General features: G+C 38.6%; 1 non-coding gene across 1 annotated transcript; it reads left to right on the forward strand.

The window, feature by feature from the left end:
• Positions 1-8,404: 8,404 nt before the first annotated feature.
• Trnas-uga (transfer RNA serine (anticodon UGA)) lies at positions 8,405-8,479 on the forward strand. Its single transcript has one exon. It is a non-coding gene; the product is annotated as a tRNA-Ser (tRNA).
• The last annotated feature ends 18,726 nt before the right edge of the window (positions 8,480-27,205 follow it).

Genomic DNA, 27,205 nt, shown 5'->3' on the forward strand with positions numbered 1-27,205 from the left:
AAAATTCACAGAAGCTCTCCTGCATGTATACTGCTTAAACTGCATCGCTAAGTATATTTTAATGTCTTGCCAAAGAACTTGATCTTCACACATATCCAAGTATATAACACACATTTAATTCCTAATAAATTTCAATGAAGCATGAAATTGAAACTTCCTGGCAGATTAAAAGTACGTGCCCTGTGGGGCGGCGAAGAAGTTGTCAAATGAGTTGTTTGAATGTTCATTTCACGTAACAGACTATTGCCGATGCAACATATGTGGGACGGCGAAGAAGTCGTTGTTTAATGTTGAATGAAAGTTGAACATTGCCACCTTAAATCACGCGAGCCTGGCAACTAATTTGGTGGCCAGTCAGAAAGCGAAGGGAAACTTACTGACCTTAGTTCCCAGTCTGCACGGCCACATTCCTGTACAGCCCAGCTAAACGAAAAATATCCATAGTTCTTCACGGGATTAGGGCTGCTTCAATAAAATTTAAAGTTCCAAACAAGATTTTATTATCTTAAAGGCTCACACAAATTACTCGAAACTTCTGAAAATGCTAAAGACATTAAATATTGTTAATTCAGCCAATCGTTTAATAGTTCAGAGGCGACTTCTACAGCAAGTTCCTCCCGAATAGTTCATTACTCTAACTAACGGTGCTCTATTAATAGTTCGCAATAATGTTAAAAAAAAAATTAATGCTCGCCTTAAAAGTGGAGTTAGTCACCACTTGCCACGCGGAATTATACTTCACACGGACGGCACAATAACAGTTTGTTACCGAAGTCTAAACGATCCAGGACGGTGTACAGTCCTCGCGATTTTCAATGTCCGTTTACATTGCTAAGTACGGGCATGTCACAGCCCGCTATGACGTCACCCGAGGCGAGGCGCGATCGGACGTTAAGCTCGCGTGGACTAGGCGTTGGTCTAATGCGGAGTGAGCTTACTACTGCCTCTGCCGCTCTTTTTATATCGCTCCGGCGCGTACCGCCAAGAGAGCATCTGTTCTTTCCGTTCCTATGCAGATGCCTGCAGCGTCCAAATGATCGCTATCTCAGGCACATAATCTTAAATATCACATTTAATAATAGCTTTACAAACTTCTCAATTTTTGTATACATACATCTGAGCAGTACAGAAGCACGTAGAAAATCTCAGCCCGCTAAAATTAAAACTTTACTCTCTAGAATTTTTACAATGGAACTAACGGTAGATTGTTACCTCTGAACCATAGCTTTATCAAGACTTGTATCAGCTGTTAATTATGCTACAAGACTAAAACTTGGTGTAGCTTTGTTAATTGTCCTATCTGATCATTGGTCTTAAAGAATTTGTTTTATCATTAAAATTTAAAGTACTTAATCTATAATGCTTATGTACATTTTACTCACAAAAGTAGTTTTTACTAAATTACTAAAAAACTAGAAGAGGTAACTGATTGCGGTATTCCCATTATTATTATTAGGGTGAACTGAAGCATCCTACCAATTTTCAATATTGTAGCTCTATTATTTCGCGCCTCTGATTTTTCCGAAAAACGCGGATTCTGGAGTCAATTTTAGTTTTATGGTTTTGGAAACCAGCACCACTCATTAATGACTTCTTACTGCACCTTCTCACCAAATTTTGGCTTCCTAGCGTCATTATTTAGCGCCTCCTATTTTTCTTTCAAAACGTGAATTTTACGTAAACTACTAATTTTATAACATTAAGATTTGTTACCTGAAACATTATTACATAGAACTATACTTTAACAAAGTTTTACACACAAATCTTAATTTTTACTTTTATGTTAAATGTGGTGCAATACTATATGCAGGCGCGTTACGATGACGTGACGCTACTAGCAGTGAACTAGGGTAAGTCCCGTGCACTCGCTCGCCTCTGTATCTTATACATGATACAGCGCTTGCTTTGCTTCATCACCCCCTTTTTAATTTTCGTGAAAATCTATTTTTGAACAAAATTAAATTTCTAAAAGAACAAACAAGCGATGGATTACTTTAGTATACCTCTTTCAACTTAAGTTGCTTCTTCTTAGGAAATTCCTTATTACTACATACACAAAATAACCATACTCATATACACATAGAAAACCTAGTACAGAAGACATTCACAAATTATTTACATACATTTACATGGAAATATAAATTTTTCAATGGTTACAAAATAGTTATTTTTTTTTTCTTTAAAATCAGTCTCTTCCAGAAAAAGAAAATACACACGACTTTTATCACTGCAACGCACTCACATTTTTCTTTTACTATAATACTCGGCACTGTGGTGGGTGTCCTATTGTAACACTCATTTAATTTCACTGATTGACAAAATTGTGGGAGGAAATTGTATTCACTGTGGTTTGCGTCTCTACTTCCAATCTCCCTACCGCTTGTTGTCAGTCATTCATGCAGCCTGCATGTCCCTGAGAAACAGACAATACAGTCTAAGTTTCTGTTTTCAACTTATATCTAAGGTAGGACAAAGTACATTTTATAGTTTATATTCTGGCACTATTTTACTAATTGTGAAGTTGTCAGAAAGACATTTAGCACTAAGTCGTATCTGATACAATAGCTCCTACTTTCTTCTTTCATAAATAATCTTTTAGGTTCCTAAATAGTGAAAATTCTTTTAGCAAATTAATATATTAAGATCTTGCTTCAACTTAGAAAATTGAGTAACCTTTTAGTTTAATGTACTCTGGCTTAATTATCGTATGGATTAGTTCATCAAAGAAGTCATTTGCTGACCAGCACTTTGCTTTATTGTATGAATTACTAAAGAAATTAGTTATTTTCAGTATACCGATTCCAAATTTCTGCATTTTCCAATATTTGTGTGTTTCTGTTGTCTGTTTAACTATTTATTTGCCTCAAGCAAGATTTAGCGTTTTTCACCATTTCACGAGACGTGAGGGAATTATTCTTTAATCCTACATCATTTACTTCAATTTACTTACTTCACTTCTTCACCTTATTCATTTTCTCCCTTTTCTTCCAGATTCAAAATACTTCATTTCTCCACTTCTTTCTCCCTTTTCCTTTTGTCAGCCTATTGACGTCCTGTTTCTATATATTTGGTGCGATCCTCACACCACTTCCACACATCTCCATTTATTTAATTCTAAAACGCCATTGCTTGCCTCTATGAGCATTATCTTCTTACGCTGTTTTCCTTCAGACAACCTTATTTCTAGCAACATACTACCTTCTGCATAATCTCATGGATTATTCATATTCATACCGTACTTCATATACTGCAAAGTGTCTCTCTTAGTTGAAGTTTCTAACCCTTTACAATTACATGAAATATTTTAATTTATTTATTTTAGCCATGTTTGCCTCTTATTGGTACTCAGACTTTTGTTTTGCCATTCACTAGGTAGATCCTTACTAAGAATACTTAAAACCTAATAGCATATATACAACATGAAGACATATGTGATTCTTACCTGTTATGATAGACCAGAAGAAGGGAATGAAACTTGAAAAGGAAATAAAGTTTCACCCAGCTGGGACTGCACGGTACGCCAAACCGTGTATCCGCCAAAGAGTGGCAGACTCCCTACAGTAATTAATTACTGTTAATTTTAAATTCCTTTAGATCCACAATATTTCTTAGACCTAGTTCTCTCTTACTCTTTGGATATTCCAAACGATAGGCATTTGCATGAGGTTTACTTACTATTCTAAATGGTCCATGATATACATGCATAAACTTTTTAGTTTCTGCAGAAATTTTCTTTGATTTTTCTTTTGTTTTGACCAGCACTAGCTCACCAATTTTAAAACTAGTGGGGGAAGCCCTTGCATCATGTATTGGATAAGGCTTCTTAAAAAATACCTTCCCAGGCTTGATATTCAAATGGCATTCATAACCTTTAACTTCACCAGGTGCGTTTGAGAATACATTACTATGCTTAGTTAACACACTCTTTAACTCTGATCTTTGTTCGTCAGCAATTTGCTTTGTTGATTGTACCTTTTCCTCTATTTCCTTTAGGATGTGTCTCTCTTCAACCTTAGCACTTTCCTCATTCTCACTGAAAACCAAATTTTCCTGCAGGTATCCTTTATTCTTTATTACTGTAATAGGCAGTTCCCAAGTTTCATTACTACCGCCTATATGACTTCCTATAAAAGACTCTCTTATCACTTTAGAGTCAGGTAAAGTTAAAATTAAGTTGTTCTGATCAAAATTGATCTTTCCCTGGTACTTTGATAAGAAATCAGTACCAATCAACATATCAACACTTAAGCCTAGCACAATCAAACAAGGATGATCTATTACTACGTCATTTATACCAATGGGTATCAAAGCTTCGTGTTGAACTGGTCTAGAGACTTTTCCAGTAGCACCTATAATCTTTAAGCCACTTACTTTCATAACTGTTAACTTCTCTTTATTGGGTATGGTGTCAAAAAATGTTTGTGATAAAGCACTTGCTTCACTGCCACTGTCAAGCAGACAACGCACAGTGACTCCTGATATGTTTACTTTGATAACAGGGTGAGTTATTTTACATTGAACAGGTTGCTCACACACCTCGTCTAATAAATCTCGTTCTATGTTCTTCCAGCTAAAGTAATTCTGATCAGTTGCAATTACATTTACATTTACATCCTGGGGCTCATCATGCTCTATAATCTTAGCTGCTTTCTCTAATCTGTCCACTAACTTTAAATCGAAGCATCTGACGACTTTTTCTACTTTTGTTTGCTGCACATCAGCCAAACTATCCTCTACCTCTGAGCAACTGCGTCCCTGCGCAATATTGCTGTTCATAAGAATGTCGTCACCTTCAACCATTTGTGGCACGTTTACACAGCTACTAGATTCTTTCACCTCGTTACTATTTCTACCCCCTTCATTCATCATTTCCTCCTCTCTAAAGTTTTGCAGTACTGATTCTACTTCTGCTACTTCTACTTCAGCTTTTAGATTGCCATTTTCATCGAAGATGTAAGCTTTTACTTCATCATTATTCCCATCAGACTCAAACCCATTATCTATTTCTTCCCCATTATCTACCTTGAGTTCCTGTTCTTCCTTGACCCATTTTTCTAGTGTATCCAAAATACTATCCACTATTTTGTGAGAGTGGCTTAACACATCACTGGTATTATCTGTATTTATTTCGTCATCCATGTTGTCTGTCTGTGTATGTTGGCTGATTGTCTGTGTTTCCGTTACTGGCTGTGTTACTGTTACCGCCTGGTGAGCGCCAGTTTCCTCATAGACGGGATTTAGTTTCCCACACGCGGCCTGTTGTGTTCATCTGTGACACCACTAGATATAGTAGCATCATGACTCCCTTCTTGTCTTAATGGCATAGGATTTACTTCTCCACTTTCGTCATAGTAGTTGTTACGAAAGCATGGTGAGTATCTACCCCCTCTTCCTCTGCCACGGCTTTGGTTTCGATAGTTTGTTTTGGTGTGCCTAACTTCCATATTTCTAACGTTCACGTTTCCATTATTTTGTACGTGATTGTTAGAAGATTTGTTATTCTGCTGCACCTGCTCCTCAGCAGCAGCTACTCTTTCCACTCTTTCCAGATATTCAATAAATTTGTCTATATTATCTCTAGGGGCGGAAATGATCCTCTTCTGCCAGTACCACGGCAGCTTACCTTCTAAACCCATAATGATCATATCTGGCTTCATCTTTTCTGTCAAATGTGACAGTCTTGAAACCCACTTCCTAGCGAAATCCTTTACTAATTCACGCCCTGGGAAAAACTTCTTACCACTCCAGAATTCCCTTAACACATCATTTTGTTTGTTATGTGACCAGTATTCGTTGAGAAATGCAGACTTAAATTCAGATAAAGTTTTACATTTGATCATTACATCCGCTGACCATCGCAAAGCATCACCTGACAAATGACTTCTTATAAATGAAATTTTTTCTCTTTCTGACCAAGTGTTGGGGAGAACATCCTCAAAGTCATTCCAAAATTCAAGAGGGTGAATGTACTTATCAAGATCAAAGCGCAAAAACTGTCGACACCCTATAAAAGCGGCGTCAACTGAAGTCACATGCTGTACAGTAGAATGACTAGAATTAACAGAGGTTACTCTATTTTCTAGGTTAGCAATGTTAGTATTTAATTCCTCTACTTGTGACTCTACTGCTTCTATCCTGGCAGAACATCTTTGTTCCACTGCACCACGAATTTCGGTACAGGTTTCTTTTACTTTCTCAATGTTTTTCTGACAAGTATCTACTTTAATTTGTACCTCTTTAACTTTGTCAGAGCAAAGTTTGGACTCGTTGCTCAATCTTTCGGACAACCTCACTTCCAAAAGTTCATCTGCCTCTTGATAATTTTTTTGAATTTGATCTATTTCACATTTGAAAGTACTATGCATTTTAGTTAACTGTTGCCCTACTTTTACTTGAATGTCATGATGAATAGCATCTATCTTATAATTCAAACTATTCCATTTTGATTGCAGTTCTTCTTTTAGTTCTTTATTACTATCCTCAATTTTATTTTCCAACCCTTTATTACTAACCTCAATTTTATTCTCCAACTCTTTATTACTATTTTCAATTTTAGCCTCAATTTTATTTTGGTTTGATTCGAGTTTGGCAAACAGTATTTGCATCCAATCCGGAGCTTCTACCTTGATACTTTGTATCTCTTGACTTGACTGAGCTGGAGATATATTGAGCTCAGTTTCACTACCTGACAAAGTTAGCAACTCTACTGGCTCCCTTTTGACTTCTATTTCACTTATTGATTGCATCCCTGCACTCTCATTTAAATTAAAGTCATAATTTACTGGTGACAAATTAAGTTCTAGTTCAATATTTGAGGGATTAATGGAACCATCCTCATTAAACTCAATTCCTGATCCTGAGGATTCTTGGTCAGAGACCGGTTCCCTTCTGAAATGTACACTACTTTCCATATCTTTTAGTTTGTTAGCAGCAGTTAATAAATATTTTAAAAGTCTTTGACTTAACTTAAATGCTTGATTTCGACGAATGTTGTCGTCGCGGTGTACCAGCAATCGTGATGCGACGCGTCGCGACGTATTGAAGGCAGCAGCAGCAGCTGTAGCGTCGAGTACCGCCACAGGAATCGCCTACTGCAATAGCTCCAGGGGGGGGGGGGGGGGGGGGGGGCAGCAAGGCACCGTTGACCGCTCGGCGCAGCCGGCAGCTGTCTCGCAGATGAGCGCAGCTCCGCGATGACGCACCGTCTTCCTTTAGTCTCAGCGCCGTCGGCAGCCGCGATCCAGCATCGTCGCATCCTCACCATCGTCACTAACCAACGTACAGCGGTAGACACTTATTGTTTATACACTACACCCGCCTTTACTGGTAACACTGTTCCCACACTAGTTCAATTCAGTGTCCTGTTATTGCCTACCGAGTTCGTTAATTTATACCAATCGCTTTCACACATCGAGCACTTTTATTTGCTTTTAATTCAGTTTTCCCGGCCGATAAGCACCATATGTGGGGCGGCGAAGAAGTTGTCGAATGGGTTGTTTGAATGTTCATTTCACGTAACAGACTATTGCCGATGCAACATATGTGGGACGGCGAAGAAGTCGTTGTTTAATGTTGAATGAAAGTTGAACATTGCCACCTTAAATCACGCGAGCCTGGCAACTAATTTGGTGGCCAGTCAGAAAGCGAAGGGAAACTTACTGACCTTAGTTCCCAGTCTGCACGGCCACATTCCTGTACAGCCCAGCTAAACGAAAAATATCCATAGTTCTTCACGGGATTAGGGCTGCTTCAATAAAATTTAAAGTTCCAAACAAGATTTTATTATCTTAAAGGCTCACACAAATTACTTCTTACTGCACCTTCTCACCAAATTTTGGCTTCCTAGCGTCATTATTTAGCGCCTCCTATTTTTCTTTCAAAACGTGAATTTTACGTAAACTACTAATTTTATAACATTAAGATTTGTTACCTGAAACATTATTACATAGAACTATACTTTAACAAAGTTTTACACACAAATCTTAATTTTTACTTTTATGTTAAATGTGGTGCACTACTATATGCAGGCGCGTTACGATGACGTGACGCTACTAGCAGTGAACTAGGGTAAGTCCCGTGCACTCGCTCGCCTCTGTATCTTATACATGATACAGCGCTTGCTTTGCTTCAGCCCGACCGAGACTCGAACTCGGGACCTTTGCCTTTCGCGGGCAAGTGCTCTACCATCTGAGCTACCCAAGCACGACTCACGGCAGGTACTCACAGCTTTACTTCTTCCAGTATCTAGTCTCCTACCTTCCAACCTTTACAGATGCTCTCCTGCGAACCTTGCAGTACTAGCACTCCTGAAAGAAAGGATATTGCAGAGACATGGCTTAGCCACAGCCTGGGTAGGAGACTAGATACTTGCAGAAGTAAAGCTGTGAGTAGTGGCCGTGAGTCGTGCTTCGGTAGCTCAGTTGGTAGAGCACTTGCCCGTGAAAGGCAAAGGTCCCGAGTTCGAGTCTCGGTCGGGCACACAGTTTTAATCTGCCAGGATGTTTCATATCAGCGCACACTCTGCTGCAGAGTGAAAGTCTCACTCTGGAAACATCCCCCAGGCTGTGGCTAAGACAATTTCGTGCAGCAGAGTAACTATGCTGTGTCGTGGGCTCCTACAACGATGGAACAGCGCGTCCCCAGGTTGCGGATAGGGGATACGGCCTTCACATATGAAGGGTAGCTGCCAATACAAAAAATAAGCAGGCGCGGACAGCCGGTGGGGAGCAGGCGATGGCGTGATGAACCATCCCTGTTGCTGCTTCTCTTCTATCAAATCTATTCATCAAGAATCAGCAACATTAATGGGCATGGGTCCCTTTGAAGTAAAATATTCTGGAGGTAAACTAGGTTCCCATTCGGATCTCCAGGCAGAACCTACTTTGAAGAGATTCCAGCCAAAAGAAACTTTCAGGTTGGGAACATGGAACATTAAAAGTTTGAACACGCCAGGAACATTCCAGACATTATTAGACGAATTAGGTAGATATGATGTAGACATTACAGCTATTCAAGAAACTCGGCAGCAGGGGGAGTGTAGCATAAAGAGGGGTACTATACATTTTTCTTTGGAGTTGCGGAAGATCACAGTTTCGGAACAAGTTTTGCAGTACAGAGAAAAGTGCTTCACGCAATCAGAGATATAAGGTTCATTAGTGACCGACTATCAGTTGTAGTGTTGTCTGGCAGGTGGAATAGACTAGTAGTAATTAATGTACACGCACCAACTGAGGACACTGAATAGGTTGTTAAAGACGGCTTTTATGAAGAACTAGATCAACTGTGGGATGAGTTCTCCTCGTATGATACAAAATTAATCATAGTTGATTTTAATGTGAAGATAGGGAAGGAGGAAGCATTCCGGCCTACAATTGGGATAGAAAGTTAGCATAATGGCACAAGGATGGTTAATTTTGCTGTTTCAAGACATGATTATTGAGAGCGCATATTTCAAAAGGAAGGACATTAATAAAGCAACTTGGGTCTCTCCGGATGGACACACCTGAAACCAAATTGATCATGTTAAGACTTTCAGGGGAGCAGACTGCGCTTCTGATCATTTTATTGTAGTTGCCAAAGTTCATCAACGGCTATGTACAGCAACATCAAGGTGTCACAATGCAGAACTTGTTACGTTCGACACTGACAAGCTAAATGATGAAAACTTTAGAAGAAGGTACATGATAGAAACTTTAAATAGGTTTGATGCTCTCAGGACACACGAACATCAAGATGAGGATGTAAATAAACAGTGGATCTCTGCGAGGAATAATATCAAAGAGGCAGCGAAGGTCACAATAGGTACAATTAAGAATAACAGGAGGAAACCGTGGTTTGATGAGGAATGCAAGAAATTGAAAGAGGCAAGGAGAAAACCTCGATTAGATTGGGATAGAATGGGAGACAGAAAACGAGAGGAGTTCTTGACCATGATTAGGGAAGTTGATCGTAGGCTACGAGCAAAGAAGAGGGATTATTTGAACAATCAAATTAAAAAAATGGAAACAAACAGTAAAACAAAAAACATTTGGGAACTTAACCTAGACATAAATGGGTATAGGAAGGGCTTCAAGGCTACGAAAAATGCAGTTCGAGGGGGTGCTGGGAGAATACTGACAGACCCCAGTGCTATATTAAGTAAATGGAGGGCGTATTTTGAGCATCTATTAAATGTACACCAGGAAGCAGGAAATGAGCAGGCATACGAAATACATATAGCAGAACCCCAGGTACCTGAGCCAACGTTAAAGGAAGTAAGAGACGCAATCAACAAATTGAAAAACCACAAAGCACCAGGATCAGATTGCATAACTGCAGAATTAGTTAAAAATGGGGGACAGAAATTAGTGGAAGTAGTTCATAAAGTAATAACTAAAGTATGAAACTCGGAGATGACACCTGAAGAGTGTCAGGAGTCGATTCTGATCCCAATTTTTAAGAAAGGCGGCAAAATGGATTGTAGTAATTATAGAGGGATATCGCTATTACCAATATGTCCCAAAATTTTTTCAAATATTCTGCTAAACAGGCTCACACTATGCAGATGAAATTGAGGGGGATTACCAAGCCGGCTTTCGGAGGAACAGATCAACTATAGACCAAATATTCACTCTGCGTCAAATTTTGAAAAAGAAATGGGAATACAATAAACCAGTTCATAATCTTTTCATAGATTTTACAAAAGCATATGATTCAGTGTTGCAATCAAAATTGTACAGAATACTTTTGGAACTTGGAATACCAAAGAAGTATGTTAGACTTATAGAAGTGAGTTTGAAAAACACAAAAAGTAGAGTATGCGTGGGGAAATTGGAGTCAGAAGAATTTGTAATAAAGAATGGACTTAAGCAGGGAAATACCCTGTCTCTGCTACTTCTTAATTTAGTCCTAGAATATATTGTACGAATGGCAGCAGATAATTCAGTGGGTGTAGAGTTAAATGGAAATATTAAGATATTAGGGTACACAGATGATTTAAGCATCATTAACGATAAGAAAGAATCTGTAACAGCAAATGCGAATGTGTTAATCAAGGCTAGTGAAGATATAGGTCTAAGGATACGTGAAGACAAAACTAAATACCTGGTTACTACTAGAAAGCCAACAGCAGTAGATCAGGAAATGTTAAGAGTTGGAGACATGCAGTTTGAAAAAGTGAAAACATTTAAGTATCTAGGTGTGGACATCACTTCGGGAAATGAGATTGAATCCAAAGTGAAGAAGAGATTATAGGCGGGAAATGCGTGTTACTTCTCACTGAATAGATTACTTTCATCACGGATATTGTCTAGGAAGATTAGAATATACGAAACTATTATTCTACCAGTTATGCTGTATGGGTGTGACACTTGATCTCTCACTGTGCTCAATGAAAATCAGTTTCGAGTATTTGAAACAAAAGAATTTGAGGAAAATTTTCGGAGGAAAAAGGGATGAAATTAGCGGAGAGTGGCGAAAACTGCATAACGAAGAGGGTACCGAACTCTATTCAAGCTCTTGACATTATCAGTATTATTAAATCACGTAGGCTGCAATGGGAGGGTCACGTAGCTCGAATGGATGAGGGCAGGGCAGTGCGCAGAGTTCTTGTAGGGCACCTAGAGGGAAAACGTCCTGTGGGGAGATGGAAGGACAATGTGAAGGCTGATTTGAGGAGCCTAGGGTATTGAAGGTGAATGGAAGGAAGTAGCCCAAGACATGGACAGATGGCGAAAATACGTTGCTGTGGTGATGGACTCTCAAGTCCGGTATGACCAGTGAGTGAGTAAGTAAGTAAGTAAGAGTAACTATGACGAATAACGAAAATAAATTCAGACCTTTATCGTTTAGAGATATCAAGATATAGGTTGCGGAAGAATCAAATTTTTTCACCGAATAGTTTTCTTAAAATCGGATGTTAAGTAAATCATAGCTGCCGTCGCGTCCGCTCCACTGCTTTGCTGGGAAGACACGTGGCTGTCGCTCTCTGTCGCGCGAGCTGCAGCGACAGGATTCAAACACGTTTGAAGTCAAACGTCACCAGTTGCAGCGGGAGACAGGCAGCGACACAGATGTCGCTCACGTAGGACACTTCCATAACTACACCTGCAGTTGTGTTTTGTCGCCTGTCGCTGACGTAGTGTATGATTGTGGCAGTGGAATATCTGCAATTACAAAGACTAGTTTGAAGTGACCTTGTGTGTAAGGTGATATCTATTATTAATAGAGAAGTATTAATTTTGTTTCTGTAAGTATGCATAATAGCCATTGTGGCGAAGAGGCAATTGCTACTTGAGTGACCAACATGAAAGCAGAGTCCTCAAGGTCAAGTCCACTGCCCGCCGCCAGCAGCGGTTGCGGGCTGTGGTTCCTGAACCAGCGCGGACGGTGATTAACCGGCCACCTCCGCCAGCAGGTACTTTCAAACCGCTGTTTCCTTTGGAGTCGTGCCTTATATACTGATTGGTGCGTTTGTGTGAGACCCAAGTTTCATCCAAGTACACTACAGGCCTGGTGTCTTCAGCATGCAAGAAGTGTACTGTGCGCAAAAACTTCGCTCTTGCTGCTGCAATGTCTCTGCGTAACATTAAGAATATCCGCCGTCGTTACACTTTTTTAAATCGGCAAACAAGGGAGCGGAGAAGACGAAGAACAGAGGGCTCGAAGCCTGAATAATTAATTTTTTCACTTATGTCAGCCTGTATTTTTTTAGCCGTTGGATACTCTCCTTCGTAGTAATATCCAAGCACAGCTCAATGCACGAGCTGTTTGTTAAAATCGTCGAAGTCAGTTGATTTCCGTTGACGTTCGTATCCCTTTCTTGGAGAATCGAAACACTCATTCATGCCTGGAGATTCTGCCGATGACACAGATTTGCTAATATGGCCTACAGTTGACTTGGAGACACCACACGCTTTAGCAGTAAGTTTATGAATTTGAGCGAAATTTAAGTTATTCCTCGTTTCTTCATTGTGGGCCAGATCAGCAAAAAATTTGAGTACATTCGATATGATAATATTCGATTGTTTACGAATACCTGTCCGCCCTTTGCGCACACCGACTGGAGCACTGCTGCAAGTAGGCTGTCGCCCCTGCATTGTTGGCCGCCACCGAACGCGCGCCAGAGCGCCTCTCTGAAGGCCAAGGGTCAAACTTGTTTTTCGAGGTGGGAAAAGTTCTTGTCAGTCCGATTACCATTCAGTAACGAATGTAGAAGTTTTTAAGAATTTGTTTATTCGACTGTTTTCTGCACTGGAAGAAGGGTCAATTATGGTGATGGATAATGCCAGCTGAGGTGCTTTTATAGACCACCAGTATCAGTAACAAACGTCGCAGAACGTTTCGGGGGAAAGTCTTGAGTACATAGGAAATAAATATCCAAATTATCCATTAATTATAGGTGGAGCCTTTAATCTGGAGTCCATTGACTGGGAAAATCACACGTTTATCACATGGGGCGCTCTCAACATACAACCTTGAGCAATGGGCTAAAAAAGCCAACTAAAAATGGAAACATATTAGATATTTTGGCGACAAACAGACCTGAGCTTTTTAAGAGAGTTAATCTAGAAGAAGGTATTTGGGGCCATAGTGGCTTCTATGTCAGTCGAAGTTGCAAGTGTACAGTTTTCTTGTTTGGGAAAGCAAATAAGGGTGTCATTAATGAATATCTTCGTAGTCAGCTCCAAGCATTCACTGGGGGACACAAAGATATTGAGTGTCTTTGGTCGGAATTTAAAGGTATTGTCCACCACATGCTAGAGAAATATGTGCCTAGAAAAAATATGGGGGGGGGGGGGGGAAGGATTCACCCTGGTACAACAAATATATTAGGAAGTTGCTGAGAAAGCAGAGAATTTTGCACCGTCATTTAAACATAGTCACTGTCCCACTGACAAACAGAAATTATACGAAATGAAAGCAGCTGTCAAAAGGTCAATCAGAGATTCTTTTAACGAATTTGAAGGCAATATTTTACAGGCAGATTCTAATAGAAACCCCAAAAATTTTTGGTCTAACATAAAATCTATGAGCGCTACAAATAATTCAGTAGCTTCTCTTGCTGACCGTACGAGTAATGTAACGGATGACGATAAACAGAAGGTCGAAATTCTAACCTGGCTTCCAAAATCTCGTTTACGGTAGAGGACTGCAGCGCCATTCCCCCTTTCAGTTATCGAACAAACGCAAGAATGACCGACATTTTGTTTACTGTATCTGGGATTTAAAACAGTTAAGATCCTTAGACACCAGGAAGGCATCTGGCTCAGACGGTATCCCCGTAAGATTTTATGTTGACTCAGAGATCATTGAAACAGAGGAAAGTTCCACGAGACTGGAAGAACGTCCATGCCATAGCAATCTATAAAAATGGTATAAAATCGCACATAATTACTGGCGAATTTCGCTGACATCAATTTGTTGTAGAACCATGGAACATATTTTGTGTTCAGACATAATGACCTTTCTAGACTCTGAGAAGCTCATCTGCAGGAACCAGCAAGGTTTTAGGAAACAATGGTCATGTGAGACACATATGGCCCTCTTTGTGCATGATATACAACAGGCTCTAGATACGGTTTCCCACGTTGATGCCATATTCCTCGACTTTTGCAAGGTGTACGACTCAGTTCTGCACTGTCGCTTGCTCAAAAAAAGTGCGCGATTACAGTCTATCCGATGACATATATGGTTGGATAGAAAGTTTTCTAACAGAGAGCAGCGTGTCGTCCTGAATGGGGAGACTTCAACAGAAACAAGCGTAACATCAGGTGTGCCCCAGGGCAGCGTAATAGGTCCGCTGCTTTTCACGATTTACATAAACGATCTGGTTGATGGTATTGACAGTGGCATTAGACTGTTTGCTGATAATGCTGTAGTGTACAGGAAATTTGCATCACACGAAAGTTGTGGACAAATCAATGAGGTTTGCAGCAAATAAATATGTGGTGTAATGACTGGGCGTTATCTTTCAATATTGGTAACTGTAACTTACTGCATATAACAAAACGAAAATCCCCATTAATGTATGAGTACAAAATAATTGCCCAGTCTTTGGAAGCGGTAACATCCATCAAGTATCTGGGTGTGACTATTCGAAATGATGTCAAATGGAATGATCTGATTTCACAAAGAACGGCTGGGGCGAAATCTAGATTGCGGTTTATTGGTAGAATCCTGAAGGGATGCAGTCCTTCAACAAAGGAATTGCTTACAAAACTTTAGTTCGTCCAGTATTAGAGTATTGTTCGTGTGTATGGGACCCTTACCAGCTGGGTCTGATTCAAGACATTGAGAAGACCCAAAGAAGAGCAGCAAGATTAGTGACTGGTACATTTAGCCATCGAGAGAGCGTTGCTTATGGTATAGAAAGTTTGAAGTGGGACACACTTGCAGATAGACGACGCGATAAATGTAAGGGGCTGCTCACTAAATACCAAAATCCGATCTGTGCCGAGGATGTAGAGCATATATTATTATCACCAACTTTCATATCGCGCAATGAACACCACTCAAAGATATGGGAAATTAGATCTCGTACTGAGCTGTTCAGACAGTCGTTCTTGTCTCGCAGGATCCGCGAGTGGAACAATGGGGGGAAATACGGCTTTGACGTGAGTAGTGCCCTCCACGACACACCGCTTGGTGGCTAGCGGAGTATATATGTAGATGTAGATGTACCACTCCATTCAGACAGAAAAGCTGCCACCTTCAAGTTGGCGCAAGGCTGATATTAAGGAGTGGTTAAAGAGAAAGAGTGTTTCATTTTCAGTCGATGAAATGAAGGCTGAACTCTTGTCTAAGGAAGAAATCGTAGATGCCAAAAAGACTTAAGAATTAGATCAATTGTTAAACGAAATGGGACACCAAGTGCGACTACATAATATTAAACTACATCTTCTGCAAAGAAAGAGACTGCCAGGAAAATAGTAATGAATTTGTGGGCAATGATAAGATAGTTGGAATTGACTGTTTTCTGTGGATGACCTCCAACTGTGCAGTAAAGATACATAATATATTTATATGTCAAATCACAAGCCCAAGCGTGAACAAAGTTATTGATAATCCCGTTATATATTTTATAATGTGTTCTTTGCCTAAAGAACAAGGTATTGCCAGACTGAAGGCTGCAATGCACAACTACAGAATGGATCATATGTCTGATCCTGTGCTAGATTGTTTAAGTGTTTTAAATTGCTGTTATTTTTCATAACCACAAGTAGGCCTGTGTCATTTCTAATAACAGCAGTAGGCCTAATTTTTAATCATCATTATATATATATATATATATATATATATATATATATATATATATATATATATATATATATATATATATATAATAACATGATGTACTATCTCTGTTCTTCCTAAAATGGTGCTGGAAAATAATTTAAATGTGGAAATATTTACTTTCAAGGTGTGACTTATGTCAAGAGTAGGCCTAATTAGTTACATTCAGTCTATCTGTTTGCAAGCTTAGTGTAATATTTTAACCAGTACATATTTTTTTCTGCAGTTATAATCCTGCTCTGGTTAGTTTTATGACATCGAATTATTGTGGCTTACATCTACAATGTCAACTATTATTAGAGATGAAAGTCTTACATTAGGGTACATACTTTCGAATTTTGGATACTAATCTAGCGAATAATGTATGTGTGGAAATTAACTTGCACTTTGTTTTACATTGTAGACACATTTTTGCAATATTGTGACATCTCATTAATTTGTTTAGTCTTACAACTTTTTTTCATGTGTTAACCGCAACTAGGTCGTGGATACTCAGTGTAAATATTGTGCATTTTGTGCTACCTATATATTTTGCAGACATTTTAGAATTTTTCGATGTGTTGGATGTGAAAAATTATTAATTTCCTACTCTGTTGTGTTTTTACTCTGTGGCCAATCAAACGTTGTTCGATTTTATGGTGCAGCCATCTGCTGGTCGCAGTAAGCACACGTTTTCTACAGTGCAGCCATCTACTAGTAACAGGAGCACCTGGGATGTGAAACAGAATTTACATTTATTTCGCTTTCTCAGGGTTTGTGAGATAGTATTTCAGGAAAACCTCATTTTCAATAAATGAATCAGTCATTTTTAAATTCATGTTTTCAGGAAAGATTAAAAAAATATTTTTAAAATAATGTTCAACACATATCAAAAGTTGTTTCATTTTTTAAAGAGTATATTAGCTGAGTAATTTAACATAAAAATCCTGCCTCCAGCTTCTAGTATATCCAGACAAAACAGTGATCAATATGATTTGAGTTACATTTTTTTAATTATCTGAAATGCTTGTGAAAATTTATCACTGAAATGAGCTGTTGTAGTTAACTTAATAATAATTTTATTTTCAAAAGCTATGAAATATATAAAAACTGATTTATGCAGCAGACTTACACAAATGTATGGCATTTGTAATATAGTGTCTCTAACATTAACATCGATTTGAGATGTATAACATTTTTTAAAATTACCGACACAAATAGTCTTGTAATGTTATCACTTGGCAAGACTGAAAATAATTACTTCAAGTTATCAATGACTGTCCAAAATTTCAAGGTAAAATGATTGGTGTTCTTCAGGAATATACAGCAAGATCTCTTTCTAGGTTGGATGATTAGCTTCAGTGATTGATAGCTGTCTGTTAAATGCGCTTATTTGGTGTTAACACACATTTCATATCCCGTTACTCCACATGATGGATGTATGTTCCATTGCTGTGTGGATGAATGGTGATGCCTGGATGCAAAGATGAGTACTTGAAATGCCTTAATGTTGATATCTGTTATGCAGTACACTTGGTTGTTGAAAGATGTTCGCTTTCCAGTGAATTTACTATCTTCTTAGATAGAGGAAAGCATCAATCCTTGAAATTAATTCTATCTTCATCGCCATAGTAAACATGAGCTTCCAAGGTAGTCTAGAGTTTGCTATTATCTCACATACTTCTTTTGGAAGATAAATTCGATCGTGCTTTGAAAATAGCCTCTTGACAACACCAAAATCACTGTCATTGGGGAGATAACGATGTCCTCTCTGGGGAAAAAATTACTCGATTTTATAAAAACCATTTGTTTCTACAATAGTCATTAAAGACCTTATTATACTGTGATTTCTGTTACCACCACCACAACTGTCGCTAAAGAGGTGCTGTTCCTTAAAGTCCTTCAGAATGCAATCATCTGCATAATGCAGAAGAAACAGGGCTACTTCATTTGGTCTTTTGTTACCACCGATTTCATGATATTGATAAAAATGACCTCCTGATTTTTCATTATAAATTTCGAAAACTTTCAGGGTTAATTGTCGAAGATAAAACTATTCCTGCACCAGAATATTAAGCAATGAAATATTCTGCATGTAGTGAAACGTTATAACTGCCATATCCTTCCTTTCATTTCACAGATACCTTCATGCTTGAAGAGTAGAGTTAAATTTTTTAGCTCTTCTTTTGTGGATCATTAATTCTGCTTCAGCAAGTTTCTTTACCTTCTCGTTAAGGAATAGTGACTTTCATTTGTGTTCTAGAACCTCTCATGTACAGCAGGTATATACATGAGGCTTTCCAAAATTAAGGTGAAAATGGTATTTGAAATATTTAGTATAATACTGATATGTAATGTCTATGTCATGGCGTTTTTCCTTAAACATCTGAAAGATGATTTTCACATTTAACTTTCCATCAAGGTAATTTTTAACCTTGGAGGAATAGTGAGCCTGTTTCACTGAAAAACACTCAGTGCATTGATGAATGACTATCTTAATTTCGGCTGACTTTCAATTTGCAGTGAGGGTATCAACAATCCTCTTAGACGATGTAGTTTACTGTCATACTTAAGACCATGAAAAGCTACAAATGAATTGTAGCAGATCTCTTTCCTTTCACCACTGAGTATGATGAAGTACTTAAAATTGTAACTGTGCTTAATGGATGACACATATTTAGACAGACAAGGTCTTTATGCAATGTTACAGGCGATTAGACCTTGTAAGTACATATGCTATTCACTTTCACTCTTGAAATTATGAAATTTGTCTAACAAAGATGTCTGATGGAATACATCAACACTAGCAAAACATGACTTCTTACACTAGCAAAACAGGTGTTTCTCAGCTAATTTTTTCTTTCTGGAATTGTTTTTCATGTATAGTTCATGTATTCACTCCATTCAACACATGCTATTTTAATTACCTCACTCTTTCATTCAGCTTCATTCCTCACATCCCTCTTTCGTTTTGTGTAGTTTTCCATTCTAACATAACTTTAAAACAAAACTGCTACCAACCTGCACCTTCTAATCAAATAAGATAACCAACATCAAGAATGTTTGGTTCTGCCTGAAGGACAACCAACTTTCCAACGATGACAAACACTTATTACTAAAATAAACAGATCACACAGTACTGCCAACAAAATCAACAGTACTGCCTCATTAAGGCTGGAAATATCAGAACTTCAGGAGCTGCACTGTTTCTAAAACTAACAGAAACTTACCAGGCACAAAAAACATTCACAGGTAAAAGGAAATTATGTCGTTTCTATACAGAACCCTGCAGCTACGCTTAAAGAAGGCCTAGACATAAATAATTCATTTTGCATAAAATGTGGAGTTATGTTGTTTCTAAACCGATCAATTCAAATACTAATTCCTAATTCATTTCTTATATTTTATAAGATTTATAGAGAAATATGCTGCCTATCAATTCGAATATTCCGTGATGAATGATTTATGGCTTCAAATGAAGTTTACCAGTGTGCAGCACCAACTGACTAACAACCTCTTGCACTACTTTGTTTGTTTCAACTGTTCTGTTTTCACATAGAGTTAGCAGGGACCAATCCCCTATGCTATAGGCCCATATCAGCTTGTCTGTCTAGTTTCTTCTCTCTCTCTCTCCCTCCCTCCCTCCCTCTCTCTCTCTCTCTCTCTCTCTCTCTCTCTCTCTCTCTCTCTCTCTCTCTCTGTGTGTGTGTGTGTGTGTGTGTGTGGGTGTGGGTGTGGGTGTATGTTAATCGTTGTCTCCTTGAAAATTGCTGTTTTCTTCTCGTTGTCTCGCTGCACAACTGCCATTTTGAATGTAGCTGCCAGCCATTTTCAGGCGCTGTTGCCACTGCTGCCATCACCACAGCCTCCCCGCATCTATCTACATCCTGGTCTTCATTGCCGCCGTCGGCACCACAGCCTCCTCGCCACATTCATCTTCTCATCTTCATCTCCACCACCGCCACTCCACCTCTGCTGTCATCACATCATTTCAGACATTATGGAGGCCATCCTACACCACCTCAGTGACGCTTTTCACCACTATGTATCAAACTTACACTCGACTCCTCAACACATGATGGATATTCCAATCATCTCCATCATTTATATCTCCCCTCCCTTGCTCCCACCATCACAAGGTTGAGTGCTTCCTCAGTCCACCACCCTATATTCACCCCTCCTTTTCCCACAGTTGTTCTCCATCCACAGTCACATCAATCAGATACCTTTCCATATGTATAACACCTTCCCTACCCTCCTCTTTTTCATTTGCCTATCCTCCACTCCTGCAACACTGTTGTGAGTTACATTTCGCTGTGCCACCATCACTACTCCAGATACCACAACACCATCCACAAGCAGCCAAACTGACTCTCTCCCATCGAAAGGATCAGCTCAGTGCCATATCTAACTCTCTTCAATTCGACAACTCCACCCCATTCCATAGTCACCAAAGAACCAGGAAGAGGCCCAATACAGACGCTACAACCAACAATACCACCGTAAAACTTTAAACCAACCCAGAGCCCACTGAAGCCATGGATACTGCTCCCTTTCAAACATCCTGTACCCTGACTGTTCACACTTTCCTCCTATTGCGCCGTGACCCTCAATTCCTAAGCGCCAAATCCCTTACCACCACAGTCAGAAAGTATGTGCTTGGCATTCCTATCACCCAATTCATACCCCACAAATATTCGATCCTCATCATCAAATCAATCAGTCCCATCTTGCACATAGACCCTCTCCTCTAACTATCCCATGTTACATTTTATCGTAATGTTTCTCTCACTCCCTTCATCAACACCACACCACCCAAGCAACACAGCCTCACCACCATCCCCACCCTGACTGTCATGATCACAAAGCTAGGCGCTGAGATCACAGAAGAGGAGTTGACTACAGAACTCAATTCCCAGCCGTCCAAAGAAATCTGCACTACCCACAATATCTTCAATGACTCTGGTCCTGCCTTCCTCATACGAGCATTCACAGGCTGTGCCCCCACCACTTATCGCCTCTTCACAGAAGGTGTCTTCATCTACAGCCATGGTCACAAAGTTGAAGCCTCCAAATTCCTGCCCCCCCCCCCCCCACCGAAATCCTATAGGTGCCAAACATGCCTCTTACATAATGATGACCTACTACTGATTGTGTGAATTCTCCCACCTACCCACAATGTAAGTAATCCCTCTTCCTTGAGTTATTCCTCAGACCAGGTTCCCTCACAACCTCTTACATACAACACCTACAAGGGTCTCACCGTACTTACTCCACCAAGTGCAAGGCCAAACACCCATCGATCAAACATGAATTAACTGCACGTGTCCATCCTCTTGATCACTCTGTCCATCCAAACAAATCACTCCATCCACTGCCACTGCTGAGGACATCATCTGTTTCCTTACCATCATCCTCCCAAGCATCCACTCCTTCCAATGACAACATTCATCATCACCAATCTCAAAATCCTTGTTCAACCCTCTCCATCCTTCACCCTTGCAACTTGCTTCCTAGCCTCTCATCATGGTGCAACAGCACTACAGCATCATGTATAGCAATATCCGCTCACTACCTGCCAACAAGGGCATTTTTATCCATACCATATGCCAACCCAACAGCTCAACCTTCATCCTCGGTGAAACGTTTCTTGAAACACACTACATCACCCGGATCTTTCCCTTTAGCCTCTACCACACTGATAACCCCCTCCCCCTGGCCAAAGGTGGAGTAGCAGTTGGCCATGACAGCAATATCCCTATTTGGCCACAGCTCTTACTCAATAATCCCACTGAACACCTTATCCATAGCTTTCTTCAAAATATTACCTTTTATCTGTGCCACCTCTACATCTGATGTAATAATCCCATCCTGTATGATTTCCTCACCAACACTGACTTTACCTTTTCCACCTATATTATTGCTACACTAAAATACAGTCAACTAATATGGAAACCTCACTTACTAACCATCCAACAAAAAGGCCATAGTAGACTAAACCTGCTAAAACTACTAATTGGATGAATATGGGGACTACACCCCTCCACTGACCATCACACTTAGAAGTCCCTGCCCTCTGCTATACAAATGCTGCAGGAATATGCACCCCTCCCAAGTTCTCTAAGTCCCTCCAGTCCCTCGAAAGCCGTGCTTTCCACCTTGCTTTCCACTTCCTCTTACATTCCCCAACAGGGATCCTTTCCCAAGTTATTAAGTTATCATCTCTTCTCACTTACACTGAACACCTCTAAATAACCTACACCATCTGTAAATTCGACACCAACAATCATATTGTGTTCCCTCTCCTTTCCAGTCCTAATGTAGTGCTGTGCCTCTACCTATACATCCCACCAACTCTCCAGCTGCATACTCTCCACATGCTGTCCCAGATAAGTGTCAACTGTCTCCCTCTCCCAGATCATGGACTCTGCTTTGACATATCCCATTGTACCAACTCTGAATCCACCCCCCCCCCCTACCCACCTCTCCAAGGATTCTGTCCTCCAGTCCCTATACAACACCGCCCCCTTTTCCGTTTCCCCGTCCCCTCAATCCCATTTACTCTCAAGTCTGCAGATCCCAACACCAGCTGCACCTTTCTCCATGTTCCCTGCAGCCACCTCTTACCAGTCTTCAGTACTCTTCACTCAGTACTCTTCTATCTCCCTTCATACCCACTATTCTTTTCTTGTACAATCTTTCATTCAAAGTCCTTTTCCAGTTTTAGTGAAAGTGTGCAGTGGTTTGTTCCTAATCATTGGTGTAGTTTATTTGCATTCAGTGTTTTGCAACGTTTTTTTCAAGAGCTTTGTGTTCTTCAAGGGTTTCTCAAGTGTTTTAACTATGCTGTCTGTTCACAATTTTATCACTGTTTCCAAAAAATTCATGAAGACAGCCCTATATTGCTTATGTTCTCTAATTCACTTCAACTTTTAAAATAATTTTAAATTCATAGTACAATTTCTCATTGTTTTTTTGTTTTCTTTTAGCATTTAAGTTAGAAGCAAGTCCTACTGGCTGAAGAGTGAGTTGTTTGTACTGCTGCCAGCTGACTCCCTTGCCCACATGGGGTGAGGTGGGATTAAATAAAAATAAAGAAAATAAAATTACCAGTATAGATAGTGAGCTAGTCCTTAAACGAATTTTTTGAATTTAGTAATGCAAATATAGTGGACAAAATTTTTGTCAATTTAGATACTTTACCATATTTGGCTGCTAAACAGGGGGTACATGTGGAATGCCACATGGGGCACAGGGCATATCGCATAAGGCATGTGACATGGAAATATTGGGGCATGGACACATTCCCTTCTCCTCCCCTTCCATGCCATTGGCATGTGGCGAGATGATGAAGCCATGATTTTCAGGATGGTCTTGGAGGTAAGAAACTGCTGCTGAAGACTTGACATGGTACCCAGTCCCACTCCCGTTCCCATGCATCCTTGGCTTTGACATGTGGCTGGGTGTGATGATTCCTGGAATAACCTTGGATGCAAGGAAGTGCTGGTGCTGCTGTCAGCAGAATATTAAATGTGCAGTCGTATCAGTAGTAAAATGCCATTGCAAATAAAGAAGTACTGACAACTGCTGAGACAACATTTTTTGCCAGAGTTGTCTGTGCCCTACTACTTTTGGATGGAATTCCAATTGCGTTTGGCGCCGCTACTTAGCTTGCATATATTGGAAATTTCGTGCCCAGTGTAGAGTCCCAAGCGATCGGAAAAAGTACAGGTGACTCCTATATCTAAGAAGGGTAAAGGAACAAACCTTCAAAACTACATACCAATATCCTAAATACACCAATTTCCAACATGCTGGAATAACTGGAAGGCAGCAACTTGTGTTAATCAATAGAAAAGAAAAATAGCGAAATTTGCAAATTACATTTTTATTTGCTTGATTACAAACTTTGGGCTTGATAGCGACCTCCAGGTGCAAAAGCTGTCCAGGAAACTGTGGCTTCATAGCGCAGTGCAACCTTCAGCCCATGATGGAAAGCGATAAAAACTGCAGTCAGTCGCAAGCCACTCTACATGTAGCTCTGCTGAATAGATCGCTTTTCGTTAATTTTTCAGCCAAGTATTAACCGATTTTAAAAATGCACAACGCTAAAATAATCTATATGAAAATGATTATTCAGAAAAATAATACTGAATGAAATTGGATATAATTAGATACACAGTTTTTCAGTTTAAAAATTCTCAGTTAATATTCTCTGTTGAGAATCGAACGTCAAATTTTTCTTACTGAACTTGACTTGTATTTCGGAACCTTATCATTAGATGCATCCCCAATTTCATTGTTGTCGTTTGACTTGTAACAACATTTTTTATATGTGTAATGTTAATCATATATATATAATTTTTTATGAAATTATAAGAATTTTTATCATCTCCTATTAGTTGAGTATCTTGTTTAAAATCGAGAAAAGCATCCTAAGCTTTCAGTCCATGCTTCTTGAGGAAATATTTCGTTTTGGACATTTTTCAAAAATAGATGACGCAGCTTTATGTGATCATACAGTGATGAATCAGCCACCTGGTTACATTTTGATTAGTTTAATACACGACAAATATAAAATAAGACATAATAAATTCTATTGTGCTCTATCAATTCATGAGATCTAGCTTGAAATTTTTCTGCCCATTTAATCCTGCTACATGAATAGTTTGTAGTTCAGAGATAGATAACAGAATTTTAAGATTTTTCAGTACATTTTCTCATTGTTCAAGATCATAATTTGGTTCATATTTAATAACAGGTGCAAAGATTCCCATCGCTTCTACTACAATTTTATGTTTTTTTATAAGTGTATTTTCTTTCTTCAATTCCAGCATTATTGTAGTCAGGCCATTTAAGAAAAGCACCTCCAACACTGGAACTCCTATTAAAAATAACAGTAAGATCCTCTTTCCATAAAATTCCTTCATAGTCCAAAAAGAATCCACCAAGCATATTCAGTGGATAAAACACCTATTTTTCTTAGTCTTTGCCTTACCATTATTAAGCGTGTGTCCTTCCATAATTTTTTTATCATGGAATATTTGATGGTGTTGATTTATACAGATATATTATATCTTTCAAATGCATTGTGCTCTGAAAGGAATCCAATTAAAATAAAATCAAGTAGAGGAACTAAATAAAATAGTTCGTCAAAAAACTGTTGATGACTGCTTCCCAAACTGAAGAATATTACAACCAAATATGGATGATAATTTTCCAAAAATGGATATAGATTTACATTCAAGTTACGATGAGAAACCATATGAAGACTTGAGTGGAAACATATACAGACAAATCAATTGAATGTGTTTGGATAAATGATGTTACAGACTGAAGCGATAGCGTAGCAGTTATTCTTGGAGAGGAGTTAGTTGAAAATAAAAAGTATTATAATGAAAACACGGACATAACAGAAATGTTAATAAATAAATTTAGCGTTTTTATTATCAACAATCTACATATGATTATATTCTTAAATGACTTGCCACACATGTTTTGAAAAGTGAAAAATATGGAAAAGGATTACTTAATACTTTAATTAATAAATTACCTTTGAAATATTTTTCCCCAGTTGTAATTATTCTGGTCCAGGGACAAAATTAGAGGAAAGAATAGATATAGACGATCAAGGAATAAATCCTCCAGATGAAGCTTGCAAATAATACCCTATATAGAGTTTTAAGAAAATGGGTAAAAGAGACAAAGCAGATAAAGAACTTTTACCAGCTACAAAAGAAAGAATACATGCTTCTGATGTTTCAATTGGAGAAAAATTTGCTGCTCCAGCATTTAGAGGAATAATGTATGGAAAGAGAAAATTGTGTATGGGTTTAAATGATGAGGATAATGGACAGGCACTGCAATAATGTTTACCTTTATAAATTTTTTATATATATAAGTGAATAACTCCGGCTTGTTTACACTTCACTACCTAGTGGCAGAACTAAAACAAAGACAATTAAAATTTGACTAAAATATGATCAATATATAGTGTTGATAATTTTGTAACTGATGCAAAAGAAAGAGAGATAAAAAATTAATGGTAATTTTCACATAACATTTGATATACCTGTAGTCAAAAACAAAAAAAGAAAAAAACCAAAAACAAACATGAACCAAAAAATAAAGAAGGTTCAGGACTAACAACACAAGAATGAGTATTTCTTCCTTTATTATTAACAGCATTATCATACATATCAACTATTGGTTCACTAGCTGGTGGAGCAGCAGTTATTGCAAAAGCAGTAACGGACAAGAAGGAAGGTGATGCACAATTGGAAGAATAAAAAAGACATAATTTAGCGATGGATAAGAAAGCTGCTACTGGGATAAAAAACTGCAAACACTAATTGTTATGTGCCCTAATGTTTTAATGCTGAACAATTAAAAATCAAACAGTTTCATCATGTTTTTATGGTTCACGAATTACCTAACCATCTGAGAGAATACAAATCTGGAATAGTGAATTTAGATACAACTGATCATGTAGCTCACGTTGGGTCTGTTATTATAACAATAAAGGTAAAAATGCTTTTCATTCATTTGCAGGAAATACTGCTGAAGAAGTGGTTAAATGTCTTGGCTAAAGTGAGTTGTGGAATTTTAATGGAGTAAGTATTGGTCATTTGTGTATATCTATTTACAGGTAATTATATGTTCAATGATATTTTTAATTTAATTAATAGATATTTTGGAAATAAGGCGCAACCTAAAGGCAGCTGCAAGATCAGTGAGGAAATAAACTTAGAAAAAAGAAAAAAAAGGACTGAAATCAAAGACAGAATGTTTTAAGTCACATATCAAAATAAAAAATAAATAAAAAACGAAAAAACTGACTATAAACTTCATCAACAATCTAAGTGATGTTTGTAACATGTGTGCAGAATTAAAATCATTAGTAGATGGAAAAAAATAGAGAGCGTCATTAAGCTATTTGAAAATGATTGAAGCA

This window comes from Schistocerca gregaria, chromosome 11 (assembly GCF_023897955.1).
Source record: "Schistocerca gregaria isolate iqSchGreg1 chromosome 11, iqSchGreg1.2, whole genome shotgun sequence".
Classification (NCBI taxonomy): Eukaryota; Metazoa; Arthropoda; class Insecta; order Orthoptera; family Acrididae; genus Schistocerca; species Schistocerca gregaria.